We start from the raw sequence: 14,279 nt of genomic DNA, 5'->3' as shown, positions 1-14,279 counted from the left end.
AAGTCATAGAGTATGTTAAAATGAGAAAATCCATAAAAAGAACGTCCAAATCTGACTTCGTATGAGGAAGTTATGATTTTTCGAAGTTTCGGCTTAGCAGTATACAGCCCGAAATTCGAATATTAGATCGAGCGGTTTTTGGCAAACACAACCTAAACAAGAATCAAAGATCTTGTTAATTGTAGCGTAACGAGAAAAAGATGGACAAAAATGGACGTCGGATGAAGAAGTTATGAATTTTAAACGGACCAATCCTGTCCCGGCCTATTAATAATATATCTTTTAAAATAAAGTCAAAGTTAGCTGACGGAGTCTAAATGAAAGTTGTAGAGTATGTTCCTGCCTTCGCGTGGATATAAAGAACATTGAAAACGGAGCTAGTATGCGAAAGTTATGAATTTTAGAAGTCGGAGTGTAAAATTGCGAATTCTGCGAGAAGCGGATGATGTGGCCGTATCTGAGCCGTTGCTTGCTGACCAAGGCTTCGCTTCGGATCACGCCATGTAGCCTCGCATTACGCCCCGCGTACGAGATCCGGTACGCCCCGCATACCTTCGGCCTTATCCTTCCGACGAGTGCGAGACAACTAGATCCGAGGTGGCGCCCTTATCCGAGGAATGCCCAGCGTAGCCAAGGACTACGCCCAGCGTAATCTGAGGCCTCACAGGGTATAAAAGGGGGACGAGAGTTCCAGATTTTTCACACAATTTCTTATTCTCTCTCTAAATACTTTCTCTCTCTAGTGCCCTAACCCCCCTAAAAGCCTAGGTAAACCCCCTAGCCCCCGAAGGAATCCCCGAGGGTCCCGAAGTCCCGAGAAAAAGGGTCTTTTGGTTTAGAAATGCTGCTCCGAGCAAAGCCCGGTTTTCCATAAAACCCGCTGTAAGTGAGCTACGCCTACACAACTTTTAATATAGCTTTTAAATAATAATAGTAACGTTATTAGGAACTTATAATGAGTACTTGGGCTATTATTATGGGTTATATAAGTATTGTTTAACGCTTATATAATAGTAATATTAGCTAGACCATTAATTAGTCTTGGTGAATGATAAACTAAACCTTAGTGGTAACGATACCAGGTTTTGACGAAGGAAATTGTTTCAAGAGTAACGAAGTGCTGTCTAAGTTCGGAATCACCACCTTTTCAGGTGAGTGCATAGTTACTTTTATCTTACACATAGATATGAAGTATTTTATATAAATTACGTGCTATGTGTGCATATTATCTGTATACTTGCTATCTATGTTGGATGAATGTTTTTATACAAGGTCTAATTGATTTAAACTGTATATGTATTTTATATCTACAAAATGAGTTGGGTAAAACATGGGTAGATGAAATGGTTGTTGTGTGACAAAAATGAAATGATGAGAGGTGATATAGACCATGAGATAAGGGTGAGAGGTGAACCATGCTATAGATGTTTGGATGAGAGATAAGGGATTATAGCCCTGTAAATACGAAATAATGTAGTAAGGCTTATGTTATACTGTTTATACTTTTGATCTGTATAGAACATGACATCCCGAGTCTTTTAATGAAATACATTTCTTTGGAAATGCTTTTGATAAATATTTATCATATTTTGCTTTGGGACAAATTCCGCAACACTTTTATTTAAAATGTTACTCTGATTTTCAAACAAAGCATAAACAAAATCAGTCTTTTCTGACCTTGAAAATGGGAATGTCACACATGGTAATCATCTACAGGCCAATTTGAAGCTTGATCTGGACCGTCAAATTTTTGTTTATGGTGGCACATGTCTTTATGCCATTTCCGGCATTAATGGAGAGATTCTTTAGAAGGACTTCATAAATGCAGGGTTTGACCAATTCACCAATTATATAATCTTTTCGTGTTTCTTGATTGTAGTAGTAGTTTTTTGATATATTATTTTCATTTCATTAACAACATGGATGTTCATCAGTTGATTCTTTCTGAGGGCAGTAATGTAATTCACGCTTTAGGAGTTTCCGATCTATCCGATTTCAATACATATGAGATTGATGTTAAGAATGGAGGGGTACTGAAACATGTCAGAAAATTATTTCCTATGGGCATTTATGGCGATATCTTGTCAATTTCAAGTGACAAATTTGTTGCATTGGATGCTACAAGGTCAATCGTGCTTCTAATAAGCATCACAGATGGACAAATTAACCTTTAACAAACCCATGTTTCAGATCTCATCCATGAAGTTTCTTTGAACCCAATTATCTCATCTTCAAAGCTTTCAGGAATCTTTTCTTTAACCACAAATACATTCATAGCTTTTATAAAAGTACTATACAAGTTTTGAATATGATGTGGAACGGTAATTGTATAAGTTTTCACTTGTATTTTATCATTATTATAGTTTTCAGAAATTGTTTCCAAATATAATATGATACAAAAACAATTTTATATATTAATTAAAATAGCAATAATTGACTTATATACAAAATATCAATGTTGGATAAAAATAACTTTTTACAAATTTATGATTAATAATTACGATTTTTATAATTTCTATGTTATTTTACAATGTATATCTCAATTTTAAGTTTTTAACTAATCATTTATAAACTTATAGATAAAACATTTATCTTTATAAATCAATATTTTTGCAACTCATAAGTTTTCTAAATTAATGATATAATATCTTATTACATAATTAATTTTTTAATTCTATTTAAAATTAAGGGTTTAGGTCATTTTTGGTCACTTAACTTTTGATTTTGTGCTCATTTGGTCACTTAACTCTTTTTAAGTTTTAAATGGTCATCAAACTTTTGATTTTGTGCTCATTTAATCACTTAACTTTTGATTTGGTCACTTAACTTTTAGATTTGTGCTCATTTAGTCACATAACTTTTAAAATTGTGCTCATTTAGTCACTAAACTTTTGAAAAAATTTAAAAATTTAATGACTAAATGAGCACAATTTTAAAAGTTAGGTGATTAAATCTAACCAAACCAAAAGTTAAGTGAATAAATGAGCAGAAAGCCAAAATTTTAATGACCTTTTAAAACTGAAAAAGAGTTAAGTGACTAAATGAACACAAAACCAAAAGTTAAATGAAGAAAAACGATCTAAACCCTAAAATTAATACAGTAAGTTTTAACTTAGAAGTGACATAAAGTAATATCATACATTCCTCATTTTTTAGAAATGTCTAATACATATGAATAGGATATAAAAACGTGTGTCGGTGCTAACTGTTGGACCTAGGCTACGAATATGATAGTTGTTGGGCCTCCCACTATTATAATATGATTGATGATTTATGAATAGAGTAAATTACACGAATGGTTCCTATGGTTTGGGGTAATTTACACGTTTGGTTCATAATTTATTTTTTTAACTCGGAAGGTTCTTACTATTTGTTTTTGTTACGTGCTTGGTTCCTATCTTACTTAAAAATACTATTATTTAAATAGGAAAAAATGATGGGTAGGTAAGGTAAGGTGAAGGGGGTGGGTTGGGAGTGTGTTTATCTAAATAAATTAAAAAATCAAGGGCAAAATAATCTTTTTAGCTAAGACAGGGATCAAACGCGTAACAAAAATAAACAGTAAGAACCTTCCGAATTAAAAAAATAAGTTAGGGATCAAACATGCAAATTACCCTAAACCATTGGCCATTCGTGTAATTTACTCTTATGAATAAGGTAAAGCTGGAATTTAATATTGTCCACGATTGGTCTATTCTTATCTTTGTTATTAAGTATTTCTTTTATATCTACTAATTTATATACTAAAAATTAGAATGCATTTAATAGTATGAAGTATTGAGAAAGACTAATAAAAATTATAATATTGAGAAAGACTAATAAAAATAATTTATATACTAAACAGAATTTTGGGAAAGACTAATAAAAATTAGAATGCATTTAATAGTATAAAGTATTTATTTTATAACTTTTTTTTGTTTTATCCATTTGATTCAATATAAAAAAGTACTACCAAATTTTATTTGTTTTCGTATGAACAAGTAGATATTGTTACACCTAATAATATTAAAAGGTGATTATGGTTAAGTTATAGTAGTTTTATATATTGTTTAAAAGAAAATATTATAAAGATGATTAAGGTGAAGTTATAGTACTTTTATATATTGTTTAAAAGATGCAGTTTGTCTCTGCATTTGTCGGAATATATCGATTCAATATAATTATCTTAGACTGGTTGTTTTTGTGAATTTATATGATCTCATGACCAATTTAAAATTACTATCTATCTTATCATTGTTCGTTTTTTTAACAATTAGTTAGTGGTTCAAAGTTAGTATCATCAAGTTGAAAAAAAATTACAAACGTCTGAATTAAAATAAAACACGTGACCTTTGATCTAAAAACAAAATCTTGCTGGTACAATATTGGCAACCATTTTTCGTTTTTTTTAATTAATTTTTAAACAAAATTATACGGTTGGTCCTTATGGTTTGTCAAAACTAGTTGGTTAAGAACAATTATCAAAACTATCAAAACTATCAAAACGTCTATGCAGTTGGTCACTATGGTTTTAGTTTTTATCCGCTTAGTTTTTAACCCCTATAAAAAGATCTTTTACACTTTTTAATTTATTTTAGACTTATCTTTTATTCAATTTTAATATCTTTTAAATTTTATGATATTAATTTATTTTGTTCATCAACACACATACATACTTAAGAACATACACTATGGATTTCTGGACTTGATCTTTAAAATAGACATTCAATAACATATACTTAATTTTTTTGGGTTTGATCTTCAACATACACACATACACCATACTTCGGTTTGTTTTTAACATATACACATTCAAGAACACACACACACACACTCTCTCTCTCTCTCTCTCTCTCTATATATATATATATATATATATATATATATATATATATATATATATATATATCTTGATGGGTTTGTTCCTTAACACACACATACGTACTTAAGAACACATAAATACTCGTGTGTGTGTGTGTATATATATATATATATATATATATATATATATATATATATATATATATATATATATCTTGATGGGTTTGTTCCTTAACACACACATATACGTACTCAAGAACACATATATACTCATAAACACACATACACACACAAGAGCATAATTGATTTCAAATTATGTTTTTGCGTCTGAATCTCAAGGGATTTCGTCTGTGAAAACCCTAAAAACCTTAATCTATTTCATTTTTATGGTCTAAATCGAAGGTGAAAGAGAGAGAAATAGGAAATGAATTGGAAGTGAAAGAGATAAAATGAGATATTTTTCCGCTTATGAAAATCCTCAAACCCTTCATCAAATTTGTTTTTGATTCGGTGATTCTGGAGAGAGAAAGAGGAGGTGAAGGTGGGGATAAAAATATAGGAAATAGAAAAAATGAAGGCTTATGAGATATGTGGTGAAGGTTGAGATCTAAAAAGAGGTCGACCACGTAGAGGTTAAAGGCACCACTTTGGAGGTTAAAGGTGGTGTAATGAAGGTTGAAGTTGACACCGATACTGAGTATTTTGGACTGAGGATTTTGAAGGTGGTGGTGGTGGATGATGGTTCTGAAAATGAAGAGATAAAGAGGATGAAGGTGATGGGTTTAAAGTCAAGGTTAGATGGGGATATATTTCAAATAATTAAGTGAATATTTTAAAATTTGAAAAAAAATAAAAAACAAACAAGGGTAAGATAGTAATTTCGAATCAATTATGAAATAAAATGAAACCATAAGGACCAACAATGTATAAAATAAAACCACAAGGACTAAGCGTATTAGCTTAGATATTTAAAAAGACTTTTATACAATTTTTATTTTTTATTATATTTTATTTAAACAAAACTATTTTAACATAAAAAGGAAAAAGAAAATAAATAACCACACCCTTTAGGTCCACATCTATCTATCTCTCTCTCTCTCTCTCTCTCTCTCTCTCCAAAACACATACTCCCCCATCCTAAAATTATAGTCCATCTTTCCATTTTGGTTTGTCCCAAAATAATAATCCATTTCTAAAATTAAATAACATTTTTACCAAAATACCTATTTATTATTACTTAACAAACTAAGCATTTAATGGAACATTAAATGCAAAGTAAGGACAAAACTGTCATTTTATTATATGAAATTAGTGGTAATTCCTTAATCTGTGTGTTTTTTTGTCCGTGGACAATAATTTTGGGATGGAGGGAGTATTACTTAAGCTATTATGCGATCCTTACACATGCTGTAACATCCCAAAATTCAAGCCCGAAAATTTCATTTTTGAATTAATAATTTTTAAAACATTTTACCATCATCGGTATCTTTTAACCGATAACTGGGGACTATTCCACCCCCTACCACTAGCATACAACACCAAGATATAAATATACAATCAGGCATATCCGGGTACTGAGCTACCCTTCGTACCTAAGGACCACTGTCAGGGAAAATGATCCCTACTATACACATAACATATCATACAGATAAATCTCATAACCAAGGCACATAACCAGACCAAGATAATTATCACAAAGACAATCATCTCCTAAATATTCCTCTTTGGTGGGCCAACAATGTGGCCTTAGACCCACCCTTATTGGAAGGTAACTCACCTCATACGAGTAGCTGCTGATAATCTGCACGGGAAACCTCTATCTACTGCTTCTCCGGAAATCCTCTGGCTATAATCCGTACAAAACACTCAGTCAGAATCTGATATTTACTCTTGGGGTAAAATGACTATTTTACCCCCAACCAAGTCCAAGTCAAAGTCAACTTCCAGTTGACCCGACTGGCCGAGTTGGGATGTCAACTCATCGAGTCCCTACCCTTTACTCATCCTTATCCATGACTCGACTCATCGAGTTTGGCAACGAGTCGACGAGTTCCCCTTCTTTACGAACATCAATGAACCTTCATCCGACTCGCCGAGTTGTATGAACAGCTCGTCGAGCTTACCTTCATCTGATGAACAAGTCCTCACCTTGACTCGCTGAGTTGTATGAACAACTCGTCGAGTTCATCTTCAAATATAAGAAGATTGCCTTGGACTCGCCGAGTCTGTTCTAGCACTCGTCGAGTCCCATGAACTCCACGTCTAAAACTAAGTCCAATATGTTGGTTCACTCCTTCTGTCCGGCTACAACCCTTCTAACACAAATGAGTTATTTTGACCCTCAACAGATATGGGACTCAAAGCCTTGGACTCGTCGAGTCCCAAGAACGGACTTGCCGAGTCGATAACGTCCACACCCTAAATCCTTGATTTCTGATGTACAACACTTGTCTAAATGATAGATCCAATCCCCTAAGCTCGATCTAGCATGTAAAGTTACGAACTTTACGTGCTTGCATGGGACTTTTGAGCCAAAAATTCTCTAAAATGGCTCTTTTGATGCATGGGGCCTTCCTTGGGTGCAAAAGTAACCCAAATCTGCCTTGTGACTCTTCCCAAGTGCTAAATCCGAAGCCTTGACCCCCAAGCATGTTTGCATATCATGGTTGGTCACCTCATATGGCTTAAAAGCCCTAAATCTTCCCCAAAAAGGGATCTAACAAACAATCAAGCAAGGTACATACTTTATACCTTTCAAAGACTGCAAATGATGAACCAAACTCGAATCCTTTAGTCTCCTCTTGATCCTTCTATGCTCTTCCTTCTTCCTTAAGGTCAAAACCCACAAAAATCACTCAAAAGCCTTAGTTCTTGCACCAAAACACTTAGTGTTTGATTTGGAGACTCTTTGGGAGCAATAGGGACGAGTGGTGGCTGAAAGAGATGATTACATAGGGTGCAAACCCTCAGATTAGCGTTTTGTCTAGTTAGAGCCTACTCGTCGAGTCTGGCCGCCGACTTGACGAGTCCGTCACTTAAGTCCCGTGTCCAAACCCACTCCTACTCAATGAGTTGGGCCTTCAACTCGCTGAGTCCCAGGAAAAAAAATGCAAAATACAACAAAAATAAATTACATACCAGGAACCGAGTGCTACAAATCTCCCCCACTTATTTCAGATTTCGTCCTCGAAGTCTACTGCTCGTTCCTGGAAAAGTTCTGGGTAATGCTCCATTATCTCATCCACCAGCTTCCAAGTCCACTCCGAGCCCTTTCGGTGCTGCCATTGCACCTTCACTAGCTCCACCCTCTTGTTCCTCAGATCCTTCGACTTCTGGTCGAGGATCGCCACTGGCCGCTCAATATAATTCAGGTTATCATCGACCTGAATATCCTCTAAGGGTACCCTGCTGAGTCGTCCACCAGGGACTTCCGCTGCTAAGAGACGTGGAAAGTGTTGTGGATCTGGATGGCAGATCCTACCTATACGCCACCTTGCCCACTCTGGCTAAGACCTTGAATGGTCCAGTGTACCTAGGGACCAACTTACCCCGTTTCCTGAATCGGATGACGCCCTTCCTTGGCGACACCTTCAGGAGAACCATATCACCGACCTGGAATTCCTGGTCTGATCGGCGCTTATCGACATAACTTTTCTGCCGGCTCTGAGCAGTCTGAAGCCTGCTCCGGACCTGCTGAATCCTCTCTGTCGTCTTAAGCACTACTTCGGTGATCCCCATTACCCTCTGGCCAACCTCGCCCCAATATATCGGGGTCCTGCACTTCCTCCCGTACAACATCTCAAAAGGAGGATGATCGATACTCGTGTGATAACTATTGTTGTACGAGAATTCAGCCAACGGAAGGTAAGTATCCCAACTACCTTCGAAGTCTAAGACACACGCCCGCAACATGTCCTCTAAAGTCTGGATGGTTCGCTCACTCTGACCATCTGTCTGCGGATGGAAGGCGGTGCTAAAATACAAACGAGTACCCAGCTCATCATGAAACTTTCTTCCAAAACCTGGAAGTGAACCGGACATCTCTATCTGAAATCACCGACACTAGCACCCCGTGCCGCACCACCACCTCCCTGATATAGATGTCGGCCAGCTTCTCGGCCGAGATGCTCTCCTGAATCGAAATAAAACGAGCACTCTTGGTCAATCGATCGACGATGACCCAAATCGAATCCACCCCTCGCGCGGTCTTGGGAAGCTTTGTGATAAAATCCATCATAATGTCCTCCCATTTCCACAGCGGAATATCCAATGGATACATCTTGCCGTGTGGCCTCTGGTTCTTAGCCTTGACCTTCCTGCAGGTCAAGCACCGCTCCATGTACCATGCTACATCCCGCTTCATGCAGTGCTACCAATAGTCCATGCGAATATCTCTATACATCTTCGTCGCCCCGAGATGAATGGAGAATCGAGATTTGTGCGCCTCCTCCATTAGAACTTGGTGCACACCCCCGTGGTACGACACCGACACCCTACGGTGTAGTGTCAGTAATCCTCGGTTGACATAGTCGAAGGAGGAAACCTATCCCACAATCCGCTCGCTCTTCCGATCTTCCTCTTTCATGGCCTCCTACTGGCCCTGCCGAATCCGCTCCAAAAGCGAAGTCACAACTGTCATCCTCAGACATATATCCCTGATTGGCGCTGCCTTGCGGCTAAGCATGTCGGCCACCACATTGGCCTTTTCCTGGGTGGTAAAGGATCTCACAGTCATAATCCTTTACCACATCAAGCCACCGATGCTGCCTCATATTCAAATTTGGCTGGTCCATGAGATACCTTTGGCTCTTATGGTTTGTGTAAATCATACAACGAATCCCATAGAGGTAATGACTCTAAATCTTGATGGAAAACTCAACATCCCCCAGCTCGAAATCATGTGTCGGATAATTCGCCTCGTGAGGCTTCAGCTGCCTCGAAGCGTAAGCAATGACATTCCCTCTCTGTATCAATACTGCGCCCAAACCCAAGATGGACGGATCAGAGTACACGGCGAAATCTCCATGCCCTCTGGAAGGGCTAAGATTGGCGCCTCGCACAATCTCTGTCTCAATGTCTCGAATGCAGCCTGCTGCTCAGGCCCCCAACGAAAGACCACGACCTTCCTTGTTAGTCTGGTCAGGGGTACGACTATCTTGGAGAAATCCTGGATGAATCTCCGATAGTATCCGGCTAATCCTAGAAAACTCCGAATCTCAGATGGAGACCTCAGAACCTCCCATCTCATCACGACCTCCACTTTGGCCGGATCTACCGAAATCCCGTTCTGGTTGACAAGGTGCCTAAGAAACTGCACCTTGCACAACCAGAACTCACACTTGGAGAACTTAGCATACAAGTTCTCCCTTCTCAAAATCTCTAGAACCTCTCACAGATGCTCCTCGTGCTCCTCCTGCATCTTGGTATAGACCAAGATGTCATTGATGAAAACTATCATAGACCGATACAGCATCAGCATGCACACACGGTTCATGAGATCCATGAACGTGGCAGGAGCATTGGTGAACCCGAAATGGATCACCACAAAGTCATAGTGACAATAACGGGTCCGAAAGGCAATCTTCTACACATCCTCCTCTCTGACCCTTATCTGGTGATACCCTGAACGCAAATAAATCTAGGAGAACCAAGATGCTCCCTGCAGCTGGTCAAATAGATCATAAATCCTTGGAAGTGGGTAACGGTTCTTCACCATCACCTTATTCAGCTCCTAATAATCTATGCACATCCAATGTGAAACGTCCTTTTTCTTCACAAACATAATCGGGGCTCCCCAAGGTGAATTGCTCGGTCTAATGAATTCATTGTCTAACAGCTCCTGCAGTTATGTAGACAACTCCTGCATCTCAGGAGGAGCCAACCGATACGGTGCCTTGGCTATCAGAGTCGCACCAGGGACCAGGCCGATTCCTAACATAAAGTTGGTCCTTGTTGTGGCCTTTCGCCCTGAACCACCAGCTCTCCCCCACTAGGGGTCCTAATCCGTACTGACTGCTGCGCGCGGTCGATCACTGCCCCATTGGGGCTCATCTAATCCATACCAATAATAACCTTGTTCCCCCACAAAGGTATGGGAACCAAGTCCACCAGGTAATGTTCCTCGAACAGCCTCAAAACATAATCCTGGTAGACCTTTGACGCTCATACCGACCGGTCGTCCATAATCTCGACCTCTAGAGGGAAATCCAACATGCCCGAAGACTCCGGAAACTTCTTGCTAAGCGCAAGAGAGACAAATGATCGAGTGGTACCCGAATCAAACAACACCTGAACTAGGATACCGTTCACATGGAACGATCCTAAGCAAGGCAGATAATATATCAAAATCACAGCGACATAGAATAGGAAATCATACCCGTCACCACATCGGGTGCAGCGCGTGCCTCCTCGGCTGTCAGCTGAAATGCTCGGCTCTGAACCACTGGAGCCTCCAACTTGTCCTTGCGGCTATCCACAACCCGTGCTGTCGCTGGAGTCAGTGTCACTACCGGCGCTGCTGTTGCTGTCAATCTAGGGCAATTGGCCTTTTTACGGCCCTTCTGATTGCAATGAAAGCAAATCAGGTCTAATATCTGAATCGCAGGAGTAGGGGCAGTACAATCTCTGCCAAAATGCCCATCCTTGCCACACTTATAGCAGCCTGAACTCGGCCTAGTGCGATAAGCTCCCTCACACAGTGGTCCCACCCCGACTGGCCTTTCGGCCTACCATCGGATCCCTTGGGCTTCTTCCCCGAAGCCCCCGTCGTCAACCCCTCTGCTTCTTTCCTCTTCTGGATGTGCTCCAGATCAATGTCCCTCTCCCTAGCCATGACAATCATGGAATCCAGGGTAGGTCAAGCTGAGAAACTAACATGCTCCTGGATGTTAGCTTGTAGCATGTCATGGTAGCTGGTCCTCCTCATGTCCTCATCACCCGCATACTGGGGCACCAACAATGCCCTCTCCCGGAACTAGGCGGTGATCTCCGCCACAGTCTCCGTAGTTTGTCTCATGTCTAAGAACTCACTGGCCAGCTGCTGAAGCTCCACAGCTGGCACAAACTCCGCCCTGAATCTGGTCACAAAGTCTGACCAGGTCGTAGCCTCAACAGCCGAGGCTCCCAGAGAGTCACCAACCGACTCCCACCAATCTCTGGCCCTGTCTCTCAAACACCCTGCATCAAAACGGACCTTCGACCCTTCCGGGCAGAAGGTCGTCAGCTGCGTATACTCGATGTCTACGATCCCTTTCCTAGCAGTAATGGGGTCTTTCACCCCATGGAAATCCAGCACACCACTCCCTCTGAAGTCCTTAAAGGACAGTGTACGTGATCCTGATTGGCTGGCCGCTAAGTCACTCCTGAACGCCCTGAGGCAATCCTCCATCAGCTTAATGATCCCTTCTTTGATCGATCCGAAGATAACCGACATCGCATCAAGTCTACCTCTCGTGATCTCAGACGCGAGGAACTCACGTAACCCATCATCCACATGCTCAGATCCTGCACCCGAGCCCGATCCTGACCCAGATCCTGAACCTCGCGCTCCATGTCACGTGACCACCGTTCTGAAAATAAACATACGAATGTCAGGTTCACATATACTTTTTATAGGCCTCACACACTTTCGAAGTTTTCAGGTTCCATCTAGGCCCTCCTTGATTCGAGTACGGATCCTCTGCTTCCAGCAGTACGGGCCCATATTACCTTCCACATCTACCCGCACTTTCCTCAAGGATTGCTTCGACTTCACTAAGTCCCTTTTACCGATGCCCTTTCCACTGACCTCATCCTAGGCTTCCCTAGGGCACTCTCCGACCTACCCTCCATCAGCTGCACTAGGAGTCCCCACCACCTCCCCCTAACTAGCTTGCCGATACTGTTACATATCCGTTCCTTAGCTAGTTGAAGATGGCTAGAACCCCCATAACACAAAGCAAGCAACATTCGTGAGTTGGGTAACCAAATAAGGCATAACCTACACAAGCCATCCTACTGCTAACTAAACAGTCCTAGCATACAACTCATACAAGAGGCATATAAGGCATCCTCCCTAGACCCTTAGCCCTAACTAGCATGCAATTCTCAGAATCATATATTAGGCACACAAGGTATCCTCCTAGATCCTTAGTCCTATTCTAGCATGCAGTTCTCTGAATCCAAAATCATATAACATAACATAACAAATATGGGTATCTTAGGGAAAACTTACTTGAGCCCGGCTGGTCGCACGCATCACACTTCGTCTTTGTTAAAAATTTCTCAGTTTAAACTTTAGAAAACCATTTTCCTTGAAAGATCTTTTAGTCACTCGGTTTGAGTCCAGACACCCCCGAGGGTGTGTCTGAATCCCTCAAACCAGGGCTCTGATACCAACTTGTAATATCCCAAAATTCAAGCTAGAAAATTTCATTTTTGAATTAATAATTTTTTTAAAACATTTTACCATAACATTGTCAATAAAGCAACACATTACAAATCATAATATTGTGTCCCAAGACATGACATAAAAATAATGAAAATCAAAGTGCAATCCCAGAAAATCCGATGCGGAATCATGTGTGTGTGTGTGTGTGATGCGATGCTACGCCACCGGCTCCTTCCCCTTAGACGAAGAGGTACCTGAAACTAAAATAGAAACCGTAAGCACAAATCTTAGTGAGTTCCCCCATCATACCACATACCATACAATATCATCGGTATCTTTCATCCGGTAATCATCATCGGTATCTTTCAACCGGTAATCACGGTCGGTATCTTTCAACCGGTAACTTCCATCGGTATCTTTCAACCGGTAATCATCATCGGTATCTTTCAACCGGTAACCATCATCGGTATCTTTCAACCGGTAACTGGGGAGTATTCCACCCCTACCACTAGCATACAACACCAAGATATAAACATACAATCAGGCATATCCGGGTACTGAGCTACCCTTCGGTCCTAAGGACCACTGTCAGGGAAAATGATCCCTACTATACACATAACATATCATATAGATAAATGTCATAACCAAGGCACATAACCAGACCAAGATAATTATCACAAAGACAATCATCTCCTAAATATTCCTCTTTGGTGGGCCAACATTGTGGCCTTAGACCCACCCCTATTGGAAGGTAACTCACCTCATACGAGTAGCTGCTGATAATCTATGCGGGAAACCTCTATCTACTGCTGCTCCGGAAATCCTCTGGCTATAATCCCCACAAAACACTCAGCCAGAATCTGATATCTACTCTTGGGGTAAAATAACTAGTTTACCCCCAACCAAGTCCAAGTCAAAGTCAACTTCCAGTTGACCCGACTGGCCGAGTTGGGCCGTCAACTCGTCGAGTCCCTACCCTTTACTCGTCCTTATCCATGACTCGACTCGTCGAGTTTGGCAACGACTCGACGAGTTCCCCTTCTTTACGAACATCAATGAACCTTCATCCGACTCGCCGAGTTGTATGAACAACTTGTTGAGCTTACCTTCA

The sequence above is a fragment of the Lactuca saligna genome, chromosome 9, assembly GCF_052625555.1.
Source record: "Lactuca saligna cultivar CGN05327 chromosome 9, ASM5262555v1, whole genome shotgun sequence".
Taxonomy (NCBI): domain Eukaryota; kingdom Viridiplantae; phylum Streptophyta; class Magnoliopsida; order Asterales; family Asteraceae; genus Lactuca; species Lactuca saligna.
The sequence above is the reverse complement of the archived record's forward strand: the minus strand, read 5'-3'. Positions refer to the sequence as shown.